General features: G+C 52.3%; 1 protein-coding gene across 6 annotated transcripts in view; it reads right to left on the reverse strand.

Annotated features, from left to right (window-relative positions):
- Nucleotides 1–16,307, reverse strand: part of ZNF710 (zinc finger protein 710) — a 68,569-nt gene that overhangs the window by 27,034 nt on the left and 25,228 nt on the right. Inside the window, exon 1 of one of the 6 annotated variants that reach the window (XM_036845057.1) lies at nt 10,118–10,136. The exons of the other annotated variants lie outside the window; for them this stretch is intronic. The gene's annotated coding sequence lies outside the window, so the exon portion shown is untranslated. Of the gene's footprint in view, nt 1–10,117; nt 10,137–16,307 lie in introns of those variants that run through there. 6 annotated transcript variants of the gene reach the window in all.

A 16,307-nucleotide genomic window follows, 5' to 3' on the forward strand; every position in this document is an offset into this window, starting at 1 on the left:
CAGCTATTTTGAGGGAGAAAAAGTAACCAAATCAGGTGTAAGGGGAGAGATGCTGGAATTGAACCCAGTCTCGAAGGAAGGTTCTAGCTCAAGTTTTTGGCCCACACAAGAACCCCTGGGTTGCCTGGGGGGGCCATGAAGGTCCCTTGGGCCCCAGGACCCAGAGTGGAGCTGTGGAGAGGTGGGAAGACCTTTCCTGGGACACGTGGAGAAGCCTTCGTCACAGATGCCAGATGTTTTCTCTTTCGTAAAATTTTGCAACTCAACGGGGTAGCTCAAAAGACCAAATTTCTAAGAGAATTACAAAACCCAACTCTCCTCACCAGAATGTAATCTCTTTCTGGGATCACTGGGCACCTTCTCAGTCTCACCACTAATAGCTGGGATGACCCACCCTTAGCAAACAGAGCCCCGATGGGTCACAGGGTGAAGGGGCGATTCCGAGAATAAGACCCCTGTGCTGGCCTCAATTCCTTGAAACTAAAACGCCCAGGAAGCTTCTTGTGTGAAGACCGTGCACACTTACATGTGCGCCAGCCAGGAGGCAAGGGTCAGGAACACTCAGGACTTCCTCCGAGAGGCTCAGTGGATTCCCTCCTCCGAACACCCCCAGATCTGAGTGTCAAAGTGCACAATGAAGCAAGTTCTTCTGGGACCCAGAAACACAGGCTGCGCAGGGGAACGAGTACACCCACTTCCACGGGCAGAGCCGTCGACGGTTTACAAAGTCCTTTCCAGGCACGATGCCACTGGGTCCTCCCCACCCGGTCTGAGCAGCCAGCCGTATGGGCAGCACCTGTGTGGGCAGTGCTCTTAGTCCCATTCGACAGGTGGCAAAATCCTGATGTTAGTGGACTCGCTGACGGTCCTGAGAGCACAGGGCCAGCCTGTGCCAACTCTTAGCGCATTATCTAATAGCGACCATAGTCTGTGTGGTTGATACTGGTACCACCCCCCTCATTCTACGTATAAGGAAACTGAGGCACGGAAAGGTTAAGAACGCCTTTAGAGCAGTGCGTTCCTTGTGACTGCTTCCACAGAGATAAGCGGCAGCGTTTAGAAACTTTTACAGCAATTTGACGTTGCTATGACATCTAGGCAAGGTTGATAAGTTATCAGTCTGCAAGGATTAGAAATAATAATAATAGTTTAAAAACAGGTTGAGAAGTACTGGTTTAGTGTCCAGAGTCTGGAATCTGAAGGCCTGAGTTTGAATCCCACCTCTGCTACCTCCCATCATTGTGACTATTTCTCCTGACTAAGGGGGGAGTGCTGCTGACAGCACCTGCCTCACGAATGAAAATATTCAAAGCGCTTATAGCAGAACCTGGCAGCCTGTTTGCTACTATTATTAGCATTCGGTAACTTGCCTGGGGCCACAAGGCGACTTACTAGAGGAGCCAGCTCCTTGCGGCCAGGTCTTAAAGGGGGGATTGACCATCAGGCCCTCTGCCACCCTGGAATCGGGGGACCCAGGAAACATGTCTGTCTCCGAAGCCTGTTCACAAATACAGACCCTCTTGCCCCTGCCAGGCGCGAGCTGCCTTCACAGGCTCTCCTTTCATCTCTAGGCCAGGGTGCTGTGGTTGCCTTAATGGAGTGTAAGGAGATGTTCTTGCCCAAACTGGAAAAACCTGATGAGTAGCCAGGCCCGCCCTGGCAGGCTTGGGTTTGGCAGCAAGGTGTCTTAAGAGGCTGGCAGGGCCAGGGGGGCAGTGGTAGCCCCCAGGGAGACGCTGCAAGGGATGGTGTCTGCTCGCTGGGTATCTCCATCCCTTCTCTGGAGTACAAATCCCTACCATCCGTGGAGGCAGGATTTGTTACCTCCACTCACAGCTCACCTGTCTCAGTCACCCAGACTCAGAGGGAGGACACAGCCTCTTCCCAGCCCTTTGGAGCCCCAGGCTGTCCTCCTCCGAAGGGTATGTCATCCACTGAACTTGCACACAGTAGGTGCTCCACCCGTGTCTCCTGAATACACCGTCCTTCAGGGGGGTTCAGATCCACCTCCCTGACCTTCTTCCTGTCCTGCTGTCCCCACCTGTGCTGCTGTCCCTCCCTGCTCATGCCACCCTCTGTGCCTTGTGCTGACTTGTCCTTCTACCTTCCTCCATGGATGTGGTTGGGACTCTGCCCCAATTTTGCTTGGGGAGGGTCCTGTGCCCTGAGGGGGTAGGGGATGGGGCCCTCCTTTGTTTGGGGCTCTCCAATTACACAGCACTTGGCTGTGTGCTGTGCTGTATCCATTTCACAACTGCTGAGGACAAATTCAATTGACACTTCAACAAACATTTATGAGGGACTTCCCTGGCAGTCCAGTGGTTAAGACTCTGCACTTCCAATGCAGGGGGCACGAGTTTGATCCCTGGTCGGGGAACTAAGATCCCACATGCCGCAGGGTGCGGCCAAAAAAAAAAAGAAAATATAAAACAAACATTTATGAAGCGCCTACTACGGGCCAGCTGTGCTGGGTGGGTGGGATGGAGATACAGGGCTTACCCTTGGGAGGTTCCCTTCAACCCAGACCTCAAGGCCTGGCAGATTGTGCCAGGACACTTGGGCCTGGAGCCCAAGCTCCACCTCACCCAGGCCACACACCCCAGGGCTCCTTCCCAGAGATCTCTGTGTCTCTCCAGGTGCCCGGGCCCTGTCCTGGGGTCCCTGGGCAATTTTGAGCTAGACTGAGGCCCCTATGTCCCGGGGACCCAGAGCTGCAGACTTGGCCCTTTGTCTTGTGTTCTGAAAGGGTGCAAAGGGACTTCCAGACCTGCAGGCTGAGGTCCTCCCTCCACAGGGAAGAAATAGGCCCCCAGACCTCGCCCCTCTCTCCTCCAGGCCTGCCCCTGCCTCTCAGGCAGCCCTGCTCCTCTCCCATGGCTTTCACCATGTCTAGGTGCAGCCCCTGACAGTCCCCAATTTCTTGCCTTCTCTCCACCTCCTGAACGGGGGTCAGGTCCCCGTCCTCCATCGCCTCCTCCACCCCTGCTCCTCTACTCTGTCTCCTCTACTGAAGCTAAACTGTCCTCTACTGAAGCTAAACTGTCCTCTGGAAGGTGACAGGTGAGCCCTGCAAACAGAGGCTCTGATTTGGGTCTTCTCCCTGACCAGGCAACAGCTGCCGCCCCACCTCGACTCCAGCCGGTCACGCTGCCCTCTATCTCTGCCTCTCCTTTGCCTCCTTCATCCCAGTGGTGCCAGGCTCAGGCCGTGGTCTCTGCTTTCTCGTCCTACAGGGGTTCCCTCGGAGAAAGCCTCTCCCCTGTGTTTCAACTCTCACCGCCGTGCTGATGCCACCAGGCCCACGCCTCTACCCGGGCCCTGCAATGTTCCCTAGACGTCGGACCTTCAATCAGCACCTGTCTAAACCCCAAGGATCATTTGGCTCCTTGGAGCCAGCCACTGCTGCCAGCTCCCTCCTTTCTGCTGTTCCAGTTTTCCAGCCTCCTCTCCAGGACGCCAGGGCCAGCCAAGGCAGGCCCGCTGTCTCCACGGCCGGGGCCACGCCAGACAACCATGATGCCGTGTGTGAACCTGGCCTTCCTCCCCATGCTCAGCCCTGTCCCAGGTTCCCACGGTCTCCCTGAGCCCTTCCCCGGCCAGAAGGCCAGGCTCCTACAGAGGAGGGAGGTCTGGGGGCTCCTCCTCATCCACCTCTGGTCCTCACCATCACATCACGGCCCACCCTGGGGCCAGGCAGAAAGGGAGCCCGTCCCCAGGGCTGTGTCTGCACCCTGCAGGCGGTGCCACCAGGTCTGTAGCCAACTGTCCTGGTGACCGATTCAGGAACTGCCTGACCTGTGATGAACAGCTTCCTCTGGTCTGATGGAGACCCTTCCCGAACAGCCTTCCCTCTCAAAGGAGGAGCCCAGAGGAAGCCGGTGTCCTGCATGGTGGCTCTTTTTTACACATTTAGAGCACGGCGAAAAGGAAAACATCCACATTCTCCCTTCCTCAAATAAACCGACTTCCCTACTCATCCCGTCCCTTGGAAACAGAAGCACCATTCAAAAAGAAAAAGGAAAAAAGAATTTAAAAAAAAAAAAAGAGAAAAAAAGAGGCAAAAAGAAAAAAAAAGCAACTGAATAGAAGAAGAAGAAAAGGGACAAAAAAAGAGAAGGAGAAGAGAGCGGTCCCCGAGGGAGCTGGTGAGCGCTGAGAATGAAAGGCAGAAAAGTGAAGGGAAGGAAAGCAGAGATACAAAGGGGGAGAGAAAGACAGAAGCTTTGAAAGAAAGAATGTTCCAGCATGAATACAGCATGCAGGGGAGAAGGGAGCGCTTGAAAAGGAGCGGCCAGACGCAGTGACCCCTCATTCACAGAAGGTGCCAATCACCGGGACAATGCAGACCCTTTCTTCTTTTCTCCTTCTCTCCTTTCTGGGGAGAGAGGGAGGGAGGGAGAGGCTGGGAACTGCAAGTTAATTCCTAAAAGTACAGAAAATAAATGCAGTTCCCCTGGAGAAGCATCAAAGGGCTGCTTTAAAGGCTTCCCCCGAAACTCACTACACCCACAAGAGAAGTGCTGCCTCTCGGGGAGCGGGGGGGCACAGGCCGGCGGCCATCAGCTTTATTTCAGGGTCAGCTGCCCCTGCACCGGCCTGGCCGCCCCGCTGTGGCTCCTCCCACTGGGTCCCGGGTGAGCCAAGGCCTGGAGAGACCCAGGCCGCGACACTGTGGGTGAAGCCTGGCCTCCGTGGGCAGCTTGGCCCTCTTGGTTCTCCTGCTCTAGTCTGAGAGTTTGAGAGCCCAGGTAGGAGGGCAAAGGAGGAGGGTTTGAGTGAGGCAGCTGTTCTGGCTGGAGGCCAGCCTGGGCCGTGTCCGCTCAGGAGGCACTGGATACCAGTGGAGGGAACGACATTTTGAATCGGCCCTGGGACGGGGTGTCCTCGCCTGGGACTGCTTCAGGGAAGCCCAGTGCCTGCTCAGGCCAGGCTGTGGTTCCAGGAGGGTGAGAGGGTGGTGGGTTCATCCGTTTCACTGGCTGCCAACTGTTGGATCAGTGTCCTTACAAGGGAGGGGCCTCTGTGGGCACTGTGGTCACATCACAGATCAGCACTCTCCTGAGTTGGCCAAGACCCAAAGACTAAAACACATGTAGGTGCCCCAAACTACCTCAAGTCCCTCTTTCGAAACAGGCCTGGATCTGGACTCTGTCCTTCCCTCTTTCCCGCAGGCAGACACCGGTTATGACGGGGTGTCGACCATGTATGGGGCCTGTGCTACGCTCTGGGGTAAGCAGTGCACAGGATGGTCCCTGCCCGCCTACGACCCTCAGTCTAGTGACCAAATGTCTCCCCAAATGTCCCTCTGAGATCGCAGGTGAGCATCCCTGGCCCCTCTCTTTGTCTTCCTTTCTCTTGCTCTTCCTGTCTCTCAATACTCAGTGAATCATGACGAAACCTGAAATGGGGTCACCTTTATGCAGAGGTTTCTTTTTCCTTCTGATCATCCAAACGCTGGATAATGAGAAATGCCTGGGAGCAGAGAGGCTGAGTGGAGGAAGACTGATTGGTTTATTGATTGATTGAGCGAGCCTCAACCTCACTCATCTATTGAGCAATCAGTCTGTGTGGAGCTCTGTGGCGTGGGCTGCGATTATAAAGCGACGAGGACCAATCCGAGGCCCTGAGATGCTTGAGGCCGACCTAGTGGGTGATGGGGGTGGGGGTGCAGCACAGATCCGGGAATGAAAACACTGCCTTTGCTAGCTTCACCTGGGAAAGGCTGTTGTTAAGTTGGAACAGGCCCAGAAGGGCCTCCAAACCCAAGAAAGGAAGCCATGAGAAGGGGGCACACAGAAAATGCAAGGGAACTCAGGGCCAGAAAAGTCACTGAACCACCAGGAGCATATCATCACGCTAGCATTTCAATCCAACAAATGTGAATTCCAACAAATATTTATTGAGCACCTGCTATGTGCCCACCAGCTCCTCGGCATTCCTAGGAAGACAGCAGTGAACAGGACCCAGCCGGGGCGGGGGTGGGGGGGTGGGGGGAGGCCACAGGCAAGAAAACAGGCGACTGTATTTAGTGCACTAAGGTCTGTGTGACGGTGACAGCAGGGGGCTATGGGGGCCCAGAGGAGGAGAAGCCTAGGGGAGGTGGCAGGCGGGGCAGCAGAGGGGGTGGGTGTGTCAGGGAAGCCTTTTCAGAGGAAGCGGCATGGAGTCTTTTTAATATACCAAAATGAACTAAATTTTCATTTGTTTTGAAGAAGCTTGAAAGAATTTCACTGGTGAGATACCCCAGTGTCCAGAAAACAAAAAAGAACCGATGAATGAACTAATAGATAAAATATCTGATAGATGTTTTCTCGATCTTTTGGTGTACTGGGAAGAATCAGAGATAGAGAAAACCAAGCAGGTGAGGACAATAATGAATTCTTTTTAAAAAAGTAATAGCTCAAGACGGGAATAAAGACACAGACCTACTAGAGAATGGACTTGAGGATATGGGGAAGGGGAGGGGTAAGATGTGACAGGGTGAGAGAGTGGCATGGACATATATACACTACCAAATGTAAAATAGATAGCTAGTGGGAAGCAGCCGCATAGCACAGGGAGATCAGCTCGGTGCTTTGTGACCACCTAGAGGGGTGGGATAGGGAGGGTGGGAGGGAGGGAGATGCAAGAGGGAAGAGATATGGGAACATATGTATATGTATAACTGATTCACTTTGTTATAAAGCAGAAACTAACACACCATTGTAAAGCAATTATACTCCAATAAAGATGTTTAAAAAAAAAAAAAGTAATAGCTCAGGGACTTCCCTGGTTGCACAATGGTTAGGAGTCCACCTGCCAATGCAGGGGACACGGGTTCGAGCCCTGGTCCGGGAAGATCCCACATGCCACATGCTGCAGAGCAACTAAGCCTGTGCGCCACAACTACTGAGCCCATGTGCCACAACTCCTGAAGCCTGCACGCCTAGAGCCCGTGCTCCGCAACAAAGAGAAGCCACCGCAATGAGAAGCCTGCGCACCGCAACAGAGTAGCCCCCGTTCGCCACAGCTAGAGAAAGCCCACGCACAGCAATGAAGACCCAATGCAACCAAAAATAAATTAAAAAAAAAAAAAAAGTAATAGCTCAGTGCTAGGCTCAGCAGTGAACGATATTTATATTGTGAATTTACCCCCAAATCATGATAGAACGATATTAGCAGGAAAGGCAGTAATATGGAGGCAATAGGTAACATCCAAAATTGGTAAATTGAGAAGCAGTAGAATAAACGTTTTTTCAGAGTATAGAGGTGAATAACAGAAAGGAGAAACTAAAAGGAATTGAGAACAGTGAACCGGTCTGGAGGGCTGGAGCTGGGGGAGTGAGGTGGGCAGGGGGCCTGCTGCTTTATCCGTGTAAGCCTTTCAGTACTGTTTGACATAAAAAAAGATGCATATGCATTACTTTGATAAAAGACAAAATTAAATGCAAGCAAACAAGCAAAAGAGGCTTGGCAAAGAAGTCACTGTTAAGTCAAATTGGGATCACTCTGAACTCCTTGGAGGACTCAGCCAAGAAACAGAAAGGGCACCGTGCTTATACGCTTATGAGAATAGAAATTGCTTTGAGAAAGAACAGAATTCAGTGGGCTCCTGCCCAAGATAACACAATTAGGGGGAACAGGATGGAGGGAAAAAATCTTGAGGAAAGAACCTGCAGAATACAGGCATGTGGCTTTAACAACGAGACCCATAGCACGAGGAACCCTTCCCTGGGGGACCAGGAGACCCAGAGACCAGGGTGCGGCTACCTAGCACTCTCTTGCAGGGGCCCAGATCCTCAGGGGGTGTATTCATGCAGCCGAGTTGGGTGAAGGCAGCATGATCTACATACAGGGAGGGTGGTGGTCAAGCGCGCCAGCCTGAGCCCAGGGACCCTTCGCTTCACCCCACCCCAGCCCGAGCTTACACTCAGCGTCGTGGCCGCCGCAGCCGAAGGGCCCTCGTGCTCTGGCACTCGCACACATGTGCTCCTTGTTCTCACCAGCCACTCCTGCTGTATGTTATAGTCTTTTCCAAACCTTTTAAACTTGAAACGTGTAACAGCCAATGCCCCACTTGTCCAGGGGTCTCCTCTCTGGCAACCTCAAATTCCCCCAAGAACAGAGAATGCAGGGTATTATCCCCAAAAGCAGAGAAAGCCTACAAGTAAATCTGAAGCGAGTGCCTCCAAGAGGGGCCTTTGGTGTCACAGTCACTCTTCCCTCCATGGGACAGAGCCCCTCACTCACAGCCTTTGGACTCAGTTCTCACAAGCCTGTTTATCTGGCTTCCCAGACCACAGCAGATGCAAGTTGCAAATTAAAAGGAGGAGCAGGGCAGTGGGAGGCATGCCACTGTTGCAGGCTATAAGAACTGACAGCGAGAGTGCAGGATAAAAAATTCACCAAACGGCAGCCTGGGACCATTTGGGGTGGGGTTAGCAACACCTCAGAACACAGTTCAGTAACTAGACTCACATCCATGACTCAGAGTCATCAAGACAGGTGACAGGTATTGAGCATATTCAATAGCCTCAGTCTAGCACTCCGGGATGCGCGTGTTGGGTCCAGGGCTGAGGTTCAGTGACACCACCTTGTAACTTACCCAATCCTGGGGCAAACACAACAAAGGCATCAACTCTGCCCAATCTCCCAGACGCCACTGCAGTGGTGGGTCAGCAGGGCTGGGCTCTGGTCCAGTTCTGCCAAAGCCATGCACCTGGGCACAAACTCAACCTCTCAGAATCCCATCTACTAAATAAAGAGAACGCCTTGCCCAATCAAGCTAGGCTTGCTGTGGATCAAGTGAAATGCTCTTTATAGTCAACTGAAGCATTTTATAAATATAATGTCATGTTACTAAAGCCCCCTCTTTTTCTGGGTGGCTGGACAGGACATCCCATGACTCACATGGGGGGAGGGGACAAAGGAGTTACCCTCCACTGTACCTTCTGCCTTAGGACTTTTTTTAGACACAACGAAGCAATTATCAGGCGAGTTTCAAAACCATTAAGACTTATACTTGAATGTACTCAATCAGACAAAGCCAGAATCCATTCTACAAGGCCTGCCTGGACTCTTCAAAGCCAATGTCACACATGCACACACAAAACAGGGGGACTGTTCTAGATTAAAAGAAGCTAAGAAAGCATAACCAAATGCAACATGTGAGCCTTCCTGGACCAGGAAAAGAACCTAAAAAAGACATTTTTGGAGGACAACTGGGAAAATTTGCATAGGACTGTTTATTAGGTGATATTATTATTTTTAAAATTTATTTATTTTTGGCTGCATTGGGTCTTCGTGGCTGCATGCGGGCTTTTCTCTAGTTGCGGTGAGCGGGGGCTACTCTTCATTATGTTGCGCGGGCTTCTCATCGCGGTGGCTTCTCTTGTTGCGGAGCACGGGCTCTGGGCACGTGGGCTTCAGTAGTTGTGGCTCACGGGCTGTAGAGCGCAGGCTCAGTAGTTGTGGCGCAGGGGCTTAGTTGCTCCATGGCATGTAGGATCTTTCCCGACCAGGGCTCGAACCCGTGTCCCCTGCATTGGCAGGTGGATTCTTAACCACTGCGCCACCAGGGAAGCCCTAGGCTGGGAAACCCTTATTGAATAAGGGTAATTTTTTAGGTAATATTTCAATAAGGGAAACCCTTATTGAATAAGGGTAATTTTTTAGGTAATTTTTCTTTCGCTCCTAAAAGATACCTGCTGAAGTATCTTTTCAGGGGTGAACCATCATGCTGCCTATAACTCACTTTCATATGATTCAGCAAAACCATTTGAAAGAGTGAGATAAAAGATAAAACAAACGTGGCAAAATGGTAACAATTGTGACCCTAGATGAAGGTTCTTAGCTTTTCTGTTAGGCTTGACATTTTCAAAATAAAAAGTGATGAGGAAACAGACCATGCGGGCGAATTGTGACTGTTCTCTGCATTTGCTGGGCCGATCTTGGTTTGTTACCCAACCTGCCCGATGCAAAAGTGATGTGCTAATGATGAAGAGATGAGCCACTGCAGTGCTTCCCAATCTGCACAGTTCATGCAGAAAAATATAATGGGGAAATATACTGGGACTGTACACTGGGGTACACAGCCCTGCCCCACCCAGGTGCCTGAGGGCTGAGAGGAAATCAATACCTGGGCACAGCTTAGTGGCTCCAGCACTCAGCTCAGCATGTTGGCAGGCAAGCCAGGCCTGTGGGTCAAGGAGGGTAGACACTGTCAGGTCCTCACTTGCTTCTCTGCTTCCTCATCGAGTCTTCCCCTGGAGGAAGGGGGGACCTTCTCCCTCAAACCTATCTCCCTACAGGTCTGGAAACACAACATCCAGATTGTAATACTTTATGCCTGGGCCCATCACTCCCCAGTTCTTTGCGGGCAGAAGACAAGGATGCAGACTGTGGGGATTAGGAATGCCAAAGATGCTCTATCAGTTAGAACCACAGCACACCTGTTGGAGATCATTCTGACTGTTAACATTCTAGTTAGCCCTCAACCTAACCAGGTGGTGGCCTGAAACTCCTGACTCTGCTGCCCAGGGGCGGTACTCACTGGTGATCAGGCCTCAGTTTCCCCTTCGGAAGAAGGTCCCTTCCAGCTGACTCTCTAGGGGTCCCATATCTGCTTAGTGCTCCCTTAGTTCATCCTGGTCAGGGCTCAGAGCTGGGTAAGCAAGACAGCCTTCCCATCAACGGAGAAAAATCCCAGAGCATTCCTGTCCTGGGCAAGTCCGGCAACTGCCTCCTGCCACCTTCCCAAAGTGTTCATAAGGGATTCCTGGACTTGTGGCCCTGGGGGAGCAAACGCAAACACCCAGGATGGTCCATCTCCAGAGACTTTGGTAATTTTTAAAAGCCCCTCCGATGATCTAAATGTGACCAGGGTGGAGTCCATCTCCCAGGGGACCAGGTCCTCAGAACTGAGCCAGACTTTTAATTCAGTCCTGCTGCCCCTCCCCACCCCCAGCTGTTCCTGATGCCCACCTTCGGAAGCCTGCCATCCCTCTCCTTCTCCCCACCTTCCAAGACCTCTTGCATTCTTCAAGACACTTGTGGCTCAAGTGCCCCTTTAGAACCCCAGGCTGCCTGCCCCTCCGGAGGGCAAGGCCGTGAAGGCCACACATAGGATCTGGTGCCTTTCACCGGCACCGGGAAACCAGAGGAGGCTTTTAGGAGAGGATATATCATGATCCAATGGCTGTTTTGAAAATCCTTCTGGTTACTGTGTGGAGAGGGTGAGGGAAGGCCAGGACAGTGTCCCAGTGGGCTTATCTACTTAGTCCCTTGTAGCACTCTGCCCCCCAGCTCCAGGCCTGCATGGAAGCGTGGAAGCTGCTGCCTTGGGAGCCATGGCCAGGTCTGTCCCCAGGGCTCACGCGTGTCACAAGGAAGAACGGAGCAGGCTTTCTTTCCACTGTGGCCAGTAGTGCTGACAGCTGACTGTGGGGTGGAGGCAGTGAGTGACGAATGCTAACAATGAGAATTCATTCCAGGTTCCCAGTGGGCAGAGACCATCTGGACAGAGCCAGAGGCCACTGAAGGGACGTCCCTCGTCCCTCGGTGGGGGAAGGTGCTTGCTTGGACCACTCCAGAGAGAGGCTTTGGAAATCCAAGGAGCACTCTCCCTTTGCCCTTCAAAGGGACATTAAACTCAAACGGCACCAAATGAATGGGTGGAAAATGTTATACAGCAAACACGGGAAGGGTTTTCCCCCAGATAAAAGCAATGGAAGGAGGAAGAGAGAAATAGAGGTGGAGGGAGGGGGGAGGGCAGCAAGGATGGAGGGGAGGAGAGGAAGAAGAAGGAGGGATGGGAGGAAGGGAGGGAGGGTCCCAGAGCTTTCTCAGGTTACAGAGAAAGCGGGAAGCAGGGTCAGGAGGAACAGAAAGGAGAAGTTGAAGTGGGAGTCACTCCAACCCTTGAGAAGAGCTGCCCATGGGGCAGAGTGGGGACAGCGTGTCTCAGAACTCGCAGCTGGTTTGGATGTAAAGTCCCTCCTCTACCCAAGAGAAGCCTCACACAGAAGTTCACAAGGCTGGGCAACGCTGACCTCGGGGGCCGTCCCATGGGGCCCCAGGCATCATGCTCTGCTGAGGCCGTCTAGGAATTCGTACTAATTCTCAAACCAGGGGCCCTCATTTCCATTTTCACCAGGCCCCCGTGCAAATTATGTAGCCAGTCCTGGCTGACCTTTCCAAAGGACGTTTTGCTACAAAGGCAGGAGCAGGAAGGCCGGGGGCCGGCTCTGGCTGCTCTCCCTGTTTGCTAACCAAATACTCGCTGCGCGTTGTTGACTCAGCCACCAGGTAATAGTAAGCACAGGGCTCCCCACCCCAGCTTGAAGAGCCTGACTCCGATGAAACGTGCGCGGAGCTGTGCCTGTGCGTGTCCTGTAAGTGTAAGCGTTCAAGAGGCTGAGAGGGGGACTTCCCTGGTGGTCCAGCAGTTAAGACTCCACGCTCCCAATGCAGGGGGCCCGGGTTCGACACCTGGTCAGGGAACTAGATCCCGCATGCGTGCCGCAACGAAGATCCCGCGTGCCACAACTAAGACCAGGTGCAGCCAAATAAATAAATAAATATTTTTTTAAAAAAGAGATTGTGAGGGTCTGCCACACACCAGGCACCAAGGGGTCCTGACCTCGGCGCCGCGCGCAGAAAGCATGGCCCTGCTGAGGCCGAGAGCCAGCCTGACAAAACCCGCCCAGTCCCGGGAGACCCGCCTTCCAGTTGGCTGGCGGATGAGGAGGCATCAGGACCTCCTCGCCTCCGGATCCTCCACCGTGGGGGATGCCAGCTGGGGTGTTTGGGACCACGACTGTGCCTTGTGCTGTGGCTCCCACATTATTCGAGAGACCACCGTAGGGTCACCAGGTCTCCAAGTGAAGTGCTGAGGCAGACCCAGCTCAACACCACGGCCAAGCCCAGGTCCCTCCCCTACTAGTGCTCCCCTTCTCTGCTGGTCCTTCACTCAAGGGCCAAGATGCAGGCCAGGGACCCCCAAATCCCAACACTATACTGGCCTCTCTCCCTGCCAGCACCTCCTTTCTGAAGACCAAAGGCAGAGTCCCTGCAGGCTCCCCTCGCACCAGCAGGGAAAGCTTGGGGTCTGCTGCCCCAGCCTGGGGTCCTTCCTGAGGCCCCTGCCATCAGGCCTCCTCTCCTGAAGAGGCAGAGGACCCTAGCAGCATCATTTCCAAGGGCTTGTAGTTCACATCATCAAAACCTCTCAAGCCCAATCTGGAGGGTAACTTGGAAGGGGCCTAAGTCCCCGCAGGTGCCAGGTGTGCAAAGGAAACACACCTGCAGGCAAAACCAGAGGCAGCTGGACCCTGGCACCCCGCCCATGGCCAGGACAAAGCCAGGCTCAGCAGGCCTGCAGGGTGTCCGGGCCAAGGGCAGGCAGGCCTCTCAGAAGGGGCCAGGAGAGTAAGCCGAGGAAGCAGGAGGCCAGGCCTGAGAGGGAGGGCCCGCCAGGAACTGAATTAATCAGCAGGAAACTGATGGTTATTTCCTGACAACTCCACCACCACCACCACCACCAAGAGCACAGAAAACACACACACAGGAATTCAGAAACAGGGAGGGCAGCTGGCAACTTCCTGGAGACCCACATTGCAGCCACTTTTTCAAATACCATAGACAAAACAACACAGAGCACCCTCCCTTTCCCAAGTGCGCACGGTGTGTGGAGCCCCTCGTGTGTGTTATCTCATTTCTATCTTGCACGAAAACCTTTCCAGGAGGGACTGTCATTCCCCGTTTTCTAAACTCTGAGGTGCAAAGCAAAGGGAGAGGACCAAGGTCACAACTAGTGGTACCCAAGTTTCCAAGGCCAGGCTTGGCAGGACTCCGACGGCCGTCTCTTAAACCACCTCGCTCCACCCTGGACCAACAAATCTCTCCCCCAGGCTCCACGACCAGGGTTTACAGGAATCCTATGGCACGAGAGGAAGGGCTCAAAATAGAGGAGTCAGCTGGTGTGGCAGCGGACCCCCTTCTGCATGAACTGGCCTCTTGGGCTTTGGAGGGTGGGGGTGAGAAGTCTTCCACCTCTCCCCCAACTCTTCTTCTGCTTTCCACTTCTCCAACTTAAGAGCACATCTTTTAACATAGCCAGTGCTTCTCAAACTCTCTGCATTGGAAGATCTGTTTTATTTTATTTCATTTATTTATTTATTTATTTATTATTTTTGGCTGTGTTGGGTCTTCGTTGCTGCACGCGGGCTTTCTCTAGTTGCGGCGAGCGGGGGCTACTCTTTGTTGCGGTGGGCGGGCTTCACATTGTGGTGGCTTCTCTTGCTGCGGAGCGTGGGCTCTAGAGCATGGGGGCTTCAGTAGATGCGGCGCATAGGCTCAGTAGTTATGGTCCGTGGGCTCTAGAGCACAGGTTCAGTAGTTGTGGCACACGGGCTTAGTTGCTCTGTGGCATGTGGGATCCTCCCGGACCAGGGCTCGAACCCGTGTCCCCTGCATTGGCAGGTGGATTCTTAACCACTGCCCCACCAGGGAAGCCTTGGAAGATCAGTTTTATTTGAATCCCTGGAAGGACTAACAGGCAGGTCCTGGTCCCTTGACCTGTCACATGAAGTCAGTGATACCCACCCTGGTCCATACCCTGATCAAGATGGAGCTGCTGATCACCCACCTGGATGTCATCATGGCAACGTTAAACTATAAAAGTTTCTAAGCCTCACTCTCAATTTCTCTTGGCTGGCTAGCATCGGTCCATGGCCCATCCTTCTGTGTGGCGCTGGCCTAAGAATGTATGACAGTGTTTATAAATTCAAAATTTTTTAATGCAGAGGTGTATCTTTCCTCTTAGATGAAAATTCTACCCACGGGTAAGAGAGCCTCAAATTTGCCCTTTCTTAATATTTCAAACATGCGTTCTTAATCTCCACTGTTTTGGGGTAAATGATTTTCCACAGTCATCTCTCCTGCCTCTCTTCTCTCTTAAAAACGGAAAATAGGGCTTCCCTGGTGGCGCAGTGGTTGAGAATCTGCCTGCCAATGCAGGGGACACGGGTTCGAGCCCTGCGCTGGGAAGATCCCACATGCCACGGAGCAACTGGGCCCGTGAGCCACAACTACTGAGCCTGCGCGTCTGGAGCCTGTGCTCCGCAACAAGAGAGGCCGCGATAGTGAGAGGCTCGCGCACCGCGATGAAGAGTGGCCCCCGCTTGCCGCAACTAGAGAAAGCCCTCGCACAGAAACGAAGACCCAACACAGCCAAAAATAAATAAATAAATAAATAAATAAATTTATAAAAAAAAAAAAAAAAAAAAAACGGAAAATAATACATTTAAGTTCCTTAAGTGTCCTTGGAATTTACATTCAGCGACACGTGACCTGCTGAATTCCATGAAGCTGAGGTGTGAAGAAAATGTTCTGTCAATGAGAAATTCACAAGTGCTCAGAACAGAACACAAAATTTGCAGTCCTTAACCATGGTCATAGCTCCAATGCGTTCCTACAGATGAAAACAGGCTTTGGTTTATACCAGCCGAAGCATTTATAGGTTAAATCTCAAAAGATAAAGGCCGCTTCAACAGTTCACAGTTGGCCCATGTTGGCCGTAACAAGACTGGCAGCTGGGAACCACCTGAAGGCATTACGACATGCAGATGCTTGGGTCCCGCCCAGATCCTGGGGACTTGGGGCTGGACACAGGGAAGTGCATTTTAACCAGCTCCCCAGCAGGGAATAACAGATGGTGTGGCCACTGAAAGTGCCCTTCTGCCTAAGAACCAGGGGTGAAGGGGTGTGACCAGTGGCCCAAAAGATTTGGTCTTGGGAAAGTAAAACAAGCCCAAACAAAACCAACTGGGTTTATTCCACTGAGGCAAGTGCTACATAAAGCCCTGGCATAGAGAGACCCACGGAATAAATTCAGTTTGTTTGTTTGTTGAAAGTGGTCTCACATTCTCCACTTAGCTGGGCCTGGCACATAGCACACTCTCAACTAGTGTCAGCTGTTGTTCATAGACCAGGTTATTAAAGCCCAGAAGGCTTGTGATTTTGCCGAAAGTCAAGTTCTTGGTGAAACCAAGACTTGCCCTGGGACTCATGCCTCTGTCCTCTGTGCCTCAGTTTCCTCATCCATAAAATGGAGATAATACTTGCTTATTCTCATGGCTGTTGTGAAAATTAAATGAGGGAATGCCTTTGTAAGCGCATTTAGCCTGGTCTCTAGTAAGCACTTAATAAATAATAACTGTTCAGATAATCATTATCAATTTTGTAAGTCGAGATGACATAAAATCTGTTTCCATGTGAGCTGGAATTTGTTTATTCCAGATGGTTCTTATTAGCACTAAATGCCCTGG

This window comes from Balaenoptera musculus, chromosome 2 (assembly GCF_009873245.2).
Source record: "Balaenoptera musculus isolate JJ_BM4_2016_0621 chromosome 2, mBalMus1.pri.v3, whole genome shotgun sequence".
Classification (NCBI taxonomy): domain Eukaryota; kingdom Metazoa; phylum Chordata; class Mammalia; order Artiodactyla; family Balaenopteridae; genus Balaenoptera; species Balaenoptera musculus.